Source organism: Anabrus simplex, chromosome X (genome assembly GCF_040414725.1).
Source record: "Anabrus simplex isolate iqAnaSimp1 chromosome X, ASM4041472v1, whole genome shotgun sequence".
Lineage (NCBI taxonomy): Eukaryota > Metazoa > Arthropoda > Insecta > Orthoptera > Tettigoniidae > Anabrus > Anabrus simplex.
In genome coordinates this window covers 190,306,700-190,322,223 of record NC_090279.1, presented here as the reverse complement: position 1 = coordinate 190,322,223, position 15,524 = coordinate 190,306,700, and positions in this window count along the sequence as shown.

The following is a 15,524-nucleotide window of genomic DNA, read 5'->3' as shown; positions in this document are numbered from 1 at the left end:
AACCTACTCAAACATCACACCTAATAAATGATTCCAAAAACCCAACCTCACACAAATTAGTAGGACTGAATATGATTTTACACAGAGCTATCTGTACCAATGAGGACACTGATTTTAACAACGAAATAACAAAAAATAAAACAAATCATGGTAGAAAACAACTATCTCCTCAACACAGTAGACCAGCTACTAAAAACAAATTAAAAAACGAATAAAAACACTTACTAAACGTGTTCAAAAAGGAAGGATTTAAAATGGCATTGAGAACCAATACCAGATTACAAAAACAAATTCGTAAAGCCTATTCCACTCTTTTCTATTTATTAATGTCTTGTTCTTCATGACAACAATAAATATTTATAGATTATTCCATCCAATCTTAAAAAAAAAAAAAAAAAAAAAAAAAAAAAAAAAATAATAATAATAATAATAATAATAATAATAATAATAATAATAATAATAATAATAATAATAATAATAAAACCAACCCGTGTGGGGATTTACCAGTTACCTCCATCGGGCGCGTCCCATTGGAATTGGGGAAGCTCGCTGGCTCTGCCGCCAGCAGAGTCAGAGGGTAGTAGGGAAATAAAATACCACCGTCAAAAAAAAACTGGTTCCTTGCCAGAGTTACGGCGAAGGCTGGTAAATGACCAGAATCCAGAAAACATCTTGAGGCAACCTCTAGGGCTAACAACCCTAGTTGTAAAAGGATGGGTACCCGTCCAAAGCAAAGTCAAGTCAAAAAGCATGATGGCACAACATTTCAAGAAACATACCCCAGGGGGTAAATCTTCGGATAAGTCATTCGTCGTAAACGCCACGGCGCACGAACTTGTTCGGATTCTGGGGGAGACTCGACATCATGCAAGAGACAAGTCAGAGCATCTCGGTGTACCCCGAAGAGTCAAAAACTCAGGCCAAAATCTAAAACCTTTCTAGCAACTTTCAACATAAATTCACTTACACAAACTGGCAAGCTGAAAACCCTCACCAAAGCTCTTCACGAACATCAGATATCCATAATGGCCCTACAGGAAACAAGGTACCCAGATGAAGAGATTTTTGAATCCGAAGGCTACCGATTTTTCAAGAGCAAAGCGCAAAGAGGAATCCTCAATGGAGCTGTGATGCTTGGAACCGCGTTTGCTGTTAGAACCAAGATCCTTAAATCAGTTGCATATTTCGAACCTGTGAATGACAGATTGTCTATACTCACAATTAAATGCGCGAACAAAACCTATGCCCTAGTTAACACACATGCTCCTACAAACGATAAGAACAAGTCTGATCCAGACGAAGTTGATAATTTCTGGGACCTACTGGATGAAAAATTAAACAAAATCCCCAAACACCATGTCAAGCTTCTTTTGGGTGACTTCAATGCCCAACTAGGTCGTGAACAGAAGTACAAGAAAGTTATAGGAAATTACCCTGCTCACAAAAGAACCAATCCCAATGGCAAAATACTGGTGTCCATTTGCGAAAATCACAACCTGCAGGTCATGTCGACCCACTTTCGCCATCTACCCAGAAAGCAAATGACTTAGCGTTCTCCCGCCCAAGCTCTCGGAGAGTTACAAATTGATCATGTTGCAACTTCCAGGAGAAACAGCCCTGAGATTATGAATGTTAACCTTTAATTACTCGCGCGGGGTCTTTGAGGCCCCACTCCCTTTTTAAATTGTTATATTTTCCCAAAGTGACTACCTGTGACCTTGACACTTGCAATAGCTTCATGTAGTGGGGAGGGGAGCTCAGTTCAGTATATGGCTCACTGTTGCCAAGTAAGGTATTCAGTGGAGAGTAGTGACCAGGCCTGGAAGACCCCACGCGAGTAATTACGTATGAAAATAAAATATGTTCATATTCTTGCACATATTGCTTATAACTAACTATTTGTTTAGTTTTGATGATGTGAACGTGTAATACACATATTTTGGCCAGCATCTGAACCTCTTGTAAAGTCTGGAATTGCTAATATACAAAAGTAAGCCTATAACCTACAGTATAAGGCGCTTCTACTTTGACATGAGGTACAGTGCAGCAAATAGAGTGGGTTACTTCGATTTGTATTTCGCTTTCAGATGAATACGGTTGGAAGGCACAGTCGTCAAGTACAGGATATTGAACAGTGGCTTTTAGGAGGAGAAGAAGAAGAAGAAGAAGTCGATGATGATGATGATGATGATGATGATGATGATGATGATGATGATGATGATGATGATGATGATGTCCCAGTTGCTTGTGATTCTGATCCAGACTGTGAAATATTGAGTAATCATAAAGCGCTAATACTGATCTCCAGAATGCATCATAATAGCTATTGAAGAGGTTGAGAAGGAGAAATCGGAAATAGTTCTGTTTTATAAAAGCACGAAAGGTTGTGTACACACAAATGACAAGTTATGCCAAACTTACAACGTAGCACGACGAACCAACAAATGGACACTCGTTGTTTTCTATCATCTCTTCAATGTGGTTGGTAACAACGCTTTCGTTGTATGTGAATTCAATTCAAGCCACGAGAAAAACATCCCAAGGAGAGTATTTTTGAAAGAGCTGGCGAAAGAACTTATGAAACCATGGCTGTTGGTACGTGCTGCTATACCTAGCCTGCCTAGAAATCTCAAGAAAAGACTACGTACAGGTGATGGTGACAGGGAAAATGTAGAGGAGCCAGACAATTCAAGAAAGAGTTGCATGATTTGCCTTAAGTCAAAGGACAGGAAAATAAAAACTAGATGTGTAAAATGCAAGGAACATGTCTGTGGGGAGCACATGAAGAAAATATGTGAGAATTGTGTGTAATGTGAGAAAAAGAATATTTTCATGAGCTTAATGTCACTTAATGTGTATTGATTTCTTGTAAACATCCTTTTTAATGTTATGCAGTGTTTGCAGTAAAATAAGATGCAATTGTATTGTAATTAGGGTATTTTTTCAATGCATACTGTCCCGGAGGCCTTAAAGACCCCACGCGAGTAATAAAGGGGGGAAAATGAGCGTGAGTACCTAAGGGTTAAGGTAAAGAAAGGCATCAATGTGGCCTCAGATCATTATATGTCTCTTATCAAATTCAAACCAATTCCCGCAAACACAAGGAAGACAACCAAACAGATCACACGCTTCGACAATGATAAACTTCGGCAAAGGGTCGAGGAGTTCCAGGAGAAGGCTAGACCAAATGACTGTGACTTTACCAACGCCAAAAGTCTCCATGTTGAGGCCACCAAAAACGTTGCAGAAATGAAGAGGAGCAAAAAGCATGCCTGGTAGAATAGTACCTGCGAATCAGTCCTCCAAGAAAGACTCAATGCGTGGAAACAGTACTACTCTACGAAATCAGAAAATGATTGGGAAACCTACAAAACCCAACATGCCCAAGCAGCTAGGGTGTTCAGAACTGAGAAACATAAATAAGAAAAATCTCTCATTGAAAAGATAGAACAAAACTTTAGGAAGAATGAAAGCAGAGAATACTACAGAGCCTTCAGACGCAAACTCACTGGCTATAAACCACCATCTCTATGCTTTGAGCGAAAGGACGGCACACTGGCAACGTCAAATGAAGAAATTTGCAGCATTCTGGCAGATTACTTCAAGAATTTACTTACTTGCTCTAATCCGCAAAGCGCCATTGAGACCAAGGAACCCTTACTCAGGTACCCAGATTCCAGACCACCCGACAGAGATGAAATCAAGCGCCACATTGCCCGTCTCAAAAATAACAAAGCGCCGGGGGAAGACTCAGTAGTAGCAGAACTATGGAAATATGCCCCAGAGGAATCACTTGATATCTTGCAAAAGCAAATAGAAGAAATTTGGAACAAGGAGACCCTACCCGAAGATTGGAAAATAGCTTTGATCCATCCATTACACAAAAAAGGCAGCATGAAGAACATCAACAACTACAGAGGAATATCTTTGCTACCCGTGACTTACAAAATTCTATCACTTGCCATCCTGGAGCATTTGGAAGCACAAGTCGAACATCAAATAGGTGAATACCAAGGAGGGTTCAGAAAAGGTCGCTCAACAGCTGAACAGATCCAAAATCTCAAAACGATCATCAGATATTGTACACTAAGGTCCAAGCAGTATGTGTCTGTCTTTGTGGACTTTAAGAAAGCGTAAAACTCCATTGACCGGAAAGTCCTGCTAAACATCTTAAATGAATTTGGAGTTGATTTGAAACTGCTGGCATTAATTAGAGCCACCCTGACCGATACAAAATCCAAGGTGAAGTTCCACGGATGTCTCTCGCATTCCTTTGACATCAAAACAGGAGTCCGACAAGGTGATGGGCTATCCCCGATACTCTTCAACTGTGTTCTTGAAAAGATCATCAGAACCTGGCGGGTGAGATTACAGGAAACAAACTACAGTCCATTGAGAATAGGAACCAAATCCAAGGGGATCGCTTGACTGCTTAGCATTTGCCAATGATATTTCTGTTCTCTCAAACGACATAGAAACCGCTAGAGCTCAAGCTGAAATTTTAAAGGAAATTGCCGAATAAACTGGTTTGCAGATATCGTTTGAGAAAACAGAAGTAATGACTAACATCAAAGAGGCTCCACCAAAACTCCATACAAAATACGGGGACATTACCAGAGTAGACAAATTCAAATACCTGGGTGAGATCATCATGAAAAATGGACTGGACAAAGAAGCACTTCAGGAGCGAGTATGCAAACTGGAAATAGCCTACCAAACATCCCGGACAATCTAAAACAAGAAATGCCTTTCCCAAAACACCAAGATACGTCACTATGAAACAGTTCTGAAGCCAGTAGTTCTATATGCAGCCGAAACCCTGTCTCTAAATGCCAACAAAGGACTCCTTGAAAAACTGGAGAAAAGAGAACACAAAATTGTGAGAGGAATCTTGGGATCAAAGTACAGAAATGGAATCCATCAAAAGAGATCCAACAAGGAAGTCTACAGCAAAATGGAGAAAATTACCGACACAATCAGAAAAAGACGGGCACGATTTTACGGTCACCTGAAAAGAATGGACGGAAGAAAGTTAACTAAAGAAATCTTTCACTTTTTTTATTCAAACCCCAAAACCACAATTCCCTGGTTTAGAAATACCAAAGAAGACCTGCAAATGCTACATATCTCAGCTGAAGACGGCCTTAACAGAGACCTCTTCCGCAAGAAAATATTGATGAATGGGCTAAACCGAGACGAGCAACCGAAAATAAGATACGGTGCCCCTTGGACAGAGAAGCGTAAGCAGGCCCACTCACAAAGAATGAGGGAAATTTGGGCTCTAAAGAAGGCCAAGTTCAGTGTCAAATGCAACAAGACTTAACGTGGTCCTTGATGGTCCCAGCGAATTATACATATATATATATATATATATATAATAAAACCAAACCTAACCCAATGGCACTACAGCCCTTGAAGGGCCTTGGCCTACCAAGCGACCGCTGTTCAGCCCAAAGACCTGCAGATTACGAGGTGTCGTGTGGTCAGCACGACGAATCCTCTCGGCCATTATTCTTGGCTTTCTAGACTGGGGCCGCTATCTCACCGTCAGATAGCTCCTCAATTCTAATCACATAGGCTGAGTGGACCTCGAACCAGCCCTCAGGTCCAGGTAATAATCCCTGACCTGGCCGGGATTCGAACCCGGGGCGTCCGCGTAAGAGGCAGGCACACTACCCCTACAATAATAATAATAATAATAATAATAATAATAATAATAATAATAATAATAATAATAATAATAATAATAATAATAATAATAATAATAATATATTAATATTAATAGTTAATAATATTAATTATTATTAATTAATTAATTATTATTATTATTATTATTATTATTATTATTATTATTATTATTATTATTATTATTATTATTATTATTATTATTATTATTTCGTGTGGCTATTGCTAGCCGAGGGCAGCCCTTGTAAGGCGGTCCCTCCGATGAGGGTGGGCGGCACCTGCCGTGTATAGGTAACTGCGTGTTATTGTGGTGGAGAATAGTGTTATGTGTGGTGCGTGAGTTGCAGGGATGTTGGGGACAGCACAAACAGCCAGCCCCCGGGCCAATGGAATTAACCAATGAAGGTTAAAATCCTCAACCCGGCCAGGAATCAAACCCGGCAACCTCTGAACCGAAGGCCAGTACGCTGACCATTCAGCTGAGTCAGACTTTTTAAAAGAGTGATACTGAACTATCTGAACAGAATCCTTTAGAATTTGGATAAGGATGATCTGAATCAATGTGGTTTGATAAAACCTTGTGAATTTTGGTAGAGATCCTGTAATGCCACAGAACAATCTTCCAATGGACCACATGTAGACTGGAATGTCATACAAGGAAATTAAGTACAGGAGACACGGATAGTAAATCACTTTCTCATGTTGGGATCTCTCTCACTGTGGGTGGAGGGTTCAAGGGCCACCGCCTTCAATTAACATCAACTGATGGTGATTTTGTTCGCTCAATGGTTAAAGTCATCTTCAGGAATGTTGTGCACCTCCTCAAGCACCTCCCATTCTCTCATCTATCAGGCCACATTTGGACTGATGCATAGGATCCTGCAGGAAATGTGGTAACAATACTTGGTTAGTAAGCAACATAAGAATTTTTAAAAAATACTCAACCCAGTAAAATTATGTCTTTGGTTATAATAACGCTTGCCCTTTCATGCAACTTCTACTACTGCATCTGCTACTAAAATGAGTACCATAAGGAATTTCCCCATCAAAGGATTTCTTGTTGGAAGAAATGTTTATTCCTTTCTTTCATTTACAAAGTCTCCATCGTCGTCATCATCATTTTACAGTTCCAGTTTCCCAGGTACTGTTGGCAAGCCTCTTCCATTCTGTCTTATTGAAATACATTCTGTTGTTAACTCTTTCGCTGCACTATTTTTTTGTATTTTCCAAATGAACTGAAACATTATTTTTTTAAAGGTTAGTTACATTCAACACCATTGCACCATTTCTAACTCAACTTTGGTAAACTAACAGAGACATTTGACCTTGAAACACACATTACTGTGATACATCTCCAAACATGGAACTGGACACATTGCAGGTTGTCCTGGGCAATTCTTACAAAAGAATACTGTGTGTTTTCTCTTGCACAGTCCCTTTACTTTCTTTGAACATTTTTCTGGTAATATGGAACAAACAACATAATTAGGTTTGTGACTCTTGTCCTGCTGCTCCCCAAGAAAATGCCTGTCCATCAGGCACGCTTGAGGTATGTAATCAGAAGGTCTTCCCTGTTTCGCGAGCAGACTGCGCTGATACTCTCATAGAAGTCCCATTATGACAGAATTTCTGAAGTCAGGAGCACCAATTGCCCTTTTTTGAAGCTTATTGTACAATATTCTTTTTTTTTTTCCTATTGGCTTCACGTCGCACCTACACAGATAGGTTTTATGGCGACAATGGGACAGGAAAGGGCTAGGAATGGGAAGGAAGTGGCCGTGGCCTTAATCAAGGTACAGCCCCAGCATTTGCCTGGTGTGAAAATGGGAAACCACGGAAAACCATCTTCAGGGCTGCCAACAGTGGGATTCGAACCCGCTATCTCCCGAATACTGGATACTGGCCGCACTTAAGCAACTGCAGCTATTGAGCTCGGTGTACAATATTCTTCCATTCATTAGCACAGTTTCAATGTCATCACTCATATCCCACTGGTCCAATACAAAATGAAGATCTTCCTCGTTGGCACTTTCTTCCAAACTATCACTATGCACATCATCACTTGTTTCATTGTCCAAATTTACTGAACAGCCCGAATCATAATCGGCCACTAAAAGATTGAAGAGTTCTGCACTGTAATTACGTCACTACTAATGTTGTTCCGTGCGCTCATAGCCTGCTATCGGCCAGACAGCTGACAGGAATGTTGGCGGGCGGGCGGGTGAAAGATAACAAATAAACATAGGTCCAGTATTGGCGGCAACATTTTCAAACAATGCTTAGTACATAGTCAATACATGACCATAGATGTTTGTATTATTAAACGCGCTTTTATTAAAGAAGCACGCGGAAAATATAGCAGGAAAGTACCAAGTCGACAAAAGTCGATTATCGCCGCTAATGCTATAGGGAAGTAAGTCGACAAAAGTCAAGTCGACTTCCGCAGCAAAAGAGTTAATGACGTCCTCCAGTGTTCTTCCCCGATCTGCAAGGTCCATCTTTACGATGTCCATCCAGTGGGTTCTTGGTCTTCCCACTATCCGTTTTCCTGCCACATGTCTCTCCGAGTTAACATATGCTGTCCTTGTTGGCTCCATCCTCCTTACATGCCCAAACAAAGTAAGTGTTTTAATCCTAAATTCAACTTATAAAAAGGTACAGTATATCAGAATCTACCACAATAGTAATTATGCAGGTGAGAACCACCAATATGTTATCAGTGCAGATATCCAGAATGGAATGTGTAAACATCAGAAATTTTTTGTTTATAATTTGCTTTACATCGCACTGACACAGATTTCAACTCTTATGGTGACGATGGGATAGGATAGGGCTAGGAGTGAAAGGAAGTGACCATGGCCTTAATTAAGGTACAGCCCCAGCATTTGCCTGGTGTGAAAATAGGAAACCATGCAAAACCATTTCCAGGGCTACCGACGTCAGAATTTCACTGTGATATCTGATAACATCCTCAGCCATATTGATAAGATACCTCAAATAACTCATAAACTGTTAAACATATCAGAAATCTGTTTTCGCTTTTGGTAATGTTACCAATGGACTCATAATAGAACTTGCATTACTTAACTAGGGTATAATTATGTGCTGAGAATACCGTATTATCTTTTTCTTTCTTTAATGGAACTAGACTATTTTTCTACTCCTAACATGAGAGAAAAGACACTACACATACAGAATTTAAAGTAGACATGATATAGGCTTTTGGGCTTATGCCGTGTCAAGAAAATAAGGTGAAATTCTTTACGTTTTGCAGAGAACTTTGCTCTGCGTCATCAGAAGAAAAACTTGACTGTCCACGACGAAAGCTTTTCAAAGTAAGTACGGGCCACAAAAGCATCAATGTTTCCAGAATTTAAAGTATTTTTAAAATTTGAAATTTGACAAGTACTTCTTGAGAAAATGGAATGTCTTCAGTTATGCTTTGTTTGCCAGTTATGAGGTCTATTTGATTTTAATTACTGTACTGATGGGTTGAAGTTCCTCATGGGGATAGCTATAAGTACCTGGATGTTAATATAAGGAAAGATCTTCACTGGGGTAATCACCTTAACAAAGTTGTAAATAAAGGTTATGATCTCTATGAGGATACTTAGGGGTTGTTGTAAGGATGTACAGGAGAGGCCATATAAGTCACTGGTAAGACCACAATTAGAGTATGGTGCCCTTACCACAATTACTTGTTCCAGCAACTAGATAAAATCCTCAGAAAAGCAACACGGTTTGCTCTGGGTGATTTCCGACAAAACAGTAGTGAAATGAAAACGTTGCAAACTTTGGGCCAGGAACACTTGGGAGTAAGGAGCCGAGCTACTGATGATCTCAGCACAGATGACAAGACACTTCCTTGTGGCAAGTCATACTTTTACTTTCTCTAACATCCTTGAAATTCAACAAAAAACATATGGTTGTATAATAATGTGCCAATTATTTCTATAAAGCCATAATTGTGTGTCATGTTGTAGTTCTTTCCAAGTATTATATGATGTTGAACAGAATCTTCCTAAATATAACTAGGTTTATTATTTAATTAATACTATTACTGTTATTATTAACATTTTTCATCTTATTGTCATATTTTTTTGCATCTATTAAAAGTAGTAGTTATTAGAAGTGTTCTAGATTAAGACTGGTTAAGTGTAAGAAAGGGAATACATCCCCTAACTTTGCCAAGATAACTAAAACATACCATTTTTTTTTTTTTTAAAGATGTTTATGGCCATGAGACACCACAATAAGAATCATTTATATATTTTTAGAAGCTTTCTTTGCAGCCCACTATCATCATCATCATCATCATCATCATCATCATCATCATCATAGGCTGAAGATAAATCAACAAAAGCAAATCCAGTGACATCACCTCTTTCAAATCCGTCCTCTATGTACTGAGTTAAATGGGCTACATGAAAGGAGCTTCCCCTAAGATTGCCATTTCAGCAAACAATTTTACAAGGAAGCAATCGGGCGTACCCTGGGCAACGTCAGAAAATGAATAAACATTTCCTGGCAGCTGGTCCATTCTATTCCAGAAGTGATTACTCTAAACAGTCTTTTTTCAAGACCCATTTTGACTATCTTACCTATCAATATGGAGCGATATATGCAACAAAAGAGGAACTCCTCCAAAACCTTTGTCATGATTATCAGTGCCACTAACTTGTACACCATGATTGATGTTAGCTAAAAATCCCAGTAGTATATAAACATTGCAGGCCCCGTGGTGTAGGGGTAGCGTGCCTGCCTCTTACCCGCAGGCCCCAGGTTCAATTCCCGGCCAGGTCAGGGATTTTTACCTGGACCTGAGGGTTGGTTCAAGGTCCACTCAGCCTTCATGATTAGAATTGAGGTGCTATCTGACGGTGAGATAGTGGCCCCGGTCTAGAAAGTCAAGAATAACGACTGAGAGGATTCGTTGTGCTGACCACACAACACCTCATAATCTGCAGGCCTTCGGGCTGAGCAGAGGTAACTTGGTAGGCCAAGGCCCTTCAGGGCTGTAGTGCCATGGGGGGGGCGAGATATAAACATTAAGTATGTTGGCATGCCAAGATGACTGCTGCTCACCCAGATGGCCTGCAGATATCAGAATGTCACATGGTTTGCTCGTTTGCCTGTTTTGAACATATCCAACAGTTACCTGATTGGATACCCTCCTAGTTCTCATTCCAGGACTAAATCTTTCACAACTCAGGCTTCAAACTCAAGGTTTCTGAATACGAGGCAGGCATGCTACCTCTAGACTTTACAATGGAACTGACCAGTAAATAATAATAACAGACATACCAACTTTAAAAAGTAAAAAAGTCAGGATATTTTGTTTGCAGCATATACCGACATGTTAAGACGCATCATTAATGATGTCGTCCGGCTCCATGGCTAAATGGTTAGCGTGCTGGCCTTTGGTCACAGGAGTCCCGGGCAGGGTCAGGAATTTTTAACCATCACTGGTTAATTTCGCTGGCACGAGGGCTGGGTGTATGTGTTGTCTTCATCATCATTTCATCCTCATCACAACGCGCAGGTTGCCTACGGGTGTTAAATCAAGACCTGCACCTGGCGAGCTGAACATGTCCTCGGACACTCCCGGCAATAAAAGCCATACGCTATTTCCATTTCATTAATGATGAAACTTTGATGAATATTTAATACTTTGTACTACTCAATTATGTAATTTCTCTTATTAATTTATAAATACTGAAATATTGCTTGTATCTGAGCTTTAGAACACACAACAGTTCATTGTAACTGCCTTAGGCCTCTTCATAAATTTCTGAATTAGAGTTATGTACAAAGAACTGGTCTTGTTTGATGGGTTTTAAGGATTAATTTTTCCAGAATTCTTTTTGGGAAAGCTTTGATCTGAACTGAGTTTTTGTCCTCGTAAATATGCTAATAAAATAGTCTCACAGTCGGCACTGCTATGTGGAATAAAAAGCATTCATTAGAGATTCTGTCATATTTAAGAACACCACCAGCCGACTGCATCTGTTTTGCCAATGCCCAATGAATAATAATAATAATAATAATAATAATAATAATAATAATAATAATAATGTTATTGTTTTTACATCATACTAACTACTTTTGATGGTTTTCGGAGATGTTGAGATACCAGAATTTTGTCCCGCAGGAGTTCTTTTACATGCCAATAAATCTAGCGACATGAGGTTGACGTATATGGGCACCTTCAAATACCACCAAACTGAGCCAGGATCGAACCTGCCAAGTTGGGGTCAGAAGAAAAGCATCTCAACTGTCTGAGCCACTCAAAATCAAAATCAAAAAATCAAAATCTCTTTATTTGCAAATGAGGTGTCTACCTCGGTGGCAAATGGTACACTAAAATACATTATTGTCAAGCACTAAATTTTAAATTAACAGGAGACGAAGAAAATTTTCCTAGAATACAATATTATACAATTTACGCTAATAATTTTTTCTATTAAACACACACATCATCCTTAATAAATTTATATTGTTTACAAAATTCTACTTATAATATCTTACAAACATAGTCAACTCATATACAGTACGATATGTGAAATTACTTCTAATAATACTATACAACTGGTATAAGATTAAAATTAACATTGAATTTATTTACATATTTATATTTTACCCATTTTGGAACCTAAGTAGCATAACGACCTGCTGCGTCTTAACCAGAGCCCCTTTTGCCACCACTTTTCAGAGTTCCTGAAGGGCCTTCACAGCTACCGTAGCGGTCCCAGGGCCCTCGAAGTCCCCACTGTACTTCACCCCTACAGGCAGTCCCCTACTTGGGCTGTCCAAACTCCTTAGACCAGGGGATGGAATTAATTTAATCACACACATTTATTATTTACAATATCCTGCACTGGTCGAATGCCCTCTAACATTTAATTTATTATCTCTGTTGTTGTTAATTCTCTCCTTGAATAACTGTACAGATTTTGGAAAAGGATCAAACACTACCCCTGGTAAACTGTTCCACTCCTTCACGCCCTTCCCAATGAAAGAAAATTTACCCCAATCGCTTCTGCTAAAATTCCTTCTAATTTTATACTTGTGGTCAGTTCTACTAATATAATTATTTTCCAACCGAAGCCTCTCACGGATATCTCCCCATGCTTCTTCTCCTGTATAGGCTCTATATAATCCTATAAGTCTACTTTTCTCCCTTCTCTTACTTAAAGTTTCCCACCCAAGTTCCTTTAACATTTCTGATACACTACTCCTTCTCCTGAAATCCCCTGTTACAAACCTTGCTGCTTTCCTCTGCACACCATCTAGTTCTTTTATTAGGTATTCTTGGTGAGGATCCCAAACACTGTTTGCATATTCCAATAATGGACGAACCATACTTAAGTAACATTTTTCTTTTAATTCTTTGTTGCATCCTTTAAGTAGCCTCATTATGACATGTAACGATCTGTATGCTTTCCCAACAACGTCATGTTGAGATACCAGATGCTCAGATACTCAGCCCGGCACAAGAGATAACAGTAGATCTACCTACAGCCGTCTTCTACCTTAAATACCAAATTTCTGATCCAACATTTTATCCTACAGCTGTATAAAATTTGAACTCCTATGAGACTCCATTACTCAGCCAGGTCAAGTTCATCTGTTACAGTTGATCGCTTGACTAAATAGCATCGCAAAATGTTATATAACTAAATCTGACAGATACACACGCTTATGGTGGTGCACTTCAAATGATAGCATTATCAACCTAGTTCCTCGGTAAAGAAGTATCCAAGTCTCTTGACCTCTCAACTGTTTTCATCATTCTCAACTGAACTTTGATATGGTATCAATTATCAGCAAATATTGTCATAGCTAAGCAAAAAGAAGAAGAAAAAACATATTCTGACAGATTGAGCATTTAATATTATCTCCCAACACTGCAAGGGACCTGACAGCTAATGCCGTTCAGTCCATAGATTAGTTTGATGCAGCCCTCCATGTCACCCTGTCCTGTGCTAACCTTATCATTTTTATGTAACTACTACAACCTGCATCCGCTCTAATCTGCTTGTCATATTCATACCTTCGTCTACCCACACCGTTCTTGGCACCTACACTTCTCTAAAAAGTGAACTGTACAAGTCCTGATTGTCTTAAGATGTGTCCTATCATTCTATCTCTTTTTCTCGTCAAATTTTGCCAAATTGTTCTCCACTTACCAACTCGATTCAGTATCTCTTCATTCATGATTCGATCTACCCATCTCACCTTCAGCATTCTTCAGTAACTCCACATTTCAAAAACTTCTACTCTCTTTCATTCTGAGCTTGTTATCATCCATGTTTCCCTTCCATATAATGCCATGCTCCAGATGAAAGTCTTCGGAAAATATCTTTCTAATTCCTATATCAATGTTCAAAAGTGAGCAAATTTTTTTTCTTAAGAAAGGCCTTCCTTGCTTGTGCTAGTCTGCATTTTATGACCACCTTACTTCTACCATCATTAGTTATTATTCTACTACCCAAGTAACACTATTCATCTACTTGCTTTAACACATCATTTCCTAATCTAATATTTCCTGCTACACCTGCTTTTGTTTGACTGCACCCCATTCAATCATTCATTCAATCACTACTGATCTGCATTTAGGGCATTTGCTCAGGTGGCAGATTCCCTATCTAGTGTTCAACTAGCCTTTTCTTGAAAGAATTCAAAGAAATTGGAAATTCATTGAACATCTCCCTTGGTAAGTTATTCTAATTCATAACTCCCCTTCCTATAAATGAATATTTGCCCCAATTTGTCCTCTTGAATTCCACCTTTATCTTCATATTGTGATCTTTCCTACTTTTAAAGACACCACTCGAACTTATTCGTCTACTAATGTCACCCCATGCCATTCCTCTACTGACAGCTCGGAGCATACCACTTCTGCCCTAGTGTGCTAAGTTGGGCTCATCAGTTGGTAAATAGCACACCTATCAAGACGCATGGCTAGTGCAACCAGGAATGAGTTCGCTGGAAAATTTATAATGTCCAATAATGGACCATTTATATTGGTATTATAAATTGACTCATTCGGTACAAATATTTCAGGTTCCCTATGGGAATCAATATCTATAACATACCACTTAGTCAAGCAACTCATCTTCTTTCTCCCAAGTCTTCCCAGCCCAAACTTTGCAACGTTCTTGCAACTACTCTTTTGTCGGAAATCACCCAGAACAAATTGAGCTGCTTTTCTTTGGATATTTTCCAGTTCTTGAATCAAGTAATCCTGGTGAGGGTCCCAAGCACTGGAACCATACTCTATTTGGGGTCTTACCAGAGACTTGTATGCCCTCTTCTTTACATCCTTACTACAACCCCTGAATACCCTCATAACCATGTGCAGAGATCTGTACTCTTTATTTACAATCCCATTTATGTGATTACCCCAAAGAAGATCTTTCCTTATATTAATACCTAGGTACTTACAGGAACTTCACCCCGTAGTAATTAAAACTGAGAGAACTTTTCCTATATGTGAAACTCACAAACTGACTTTCAAACCTGTTTATCACCATACCATCGCCTGCTGTCCAACTCAAAACATCATCGAGGTCATTTTGCAGCCATTACTTTTCTTTTGGGTCTTCTCCTTGTAAAAGATTGTGCCTATACCATTCTGCAATTCCTCCAGATCTTCTGCATACTCAAAAGATATAACAATATCGTCAGCAAATCTCAGAGTTTCGATTTACTCTCCTTGGATTTTGATTCCCTCTCCAAATTCCTCTTTGATTTCCTTTACTGTCTGTTCTATATTCACACTGAAAAGGAGAGGGGGCAATCTGCAGCCTTGCCTCACTCCTTTCTGGATTGCTGCT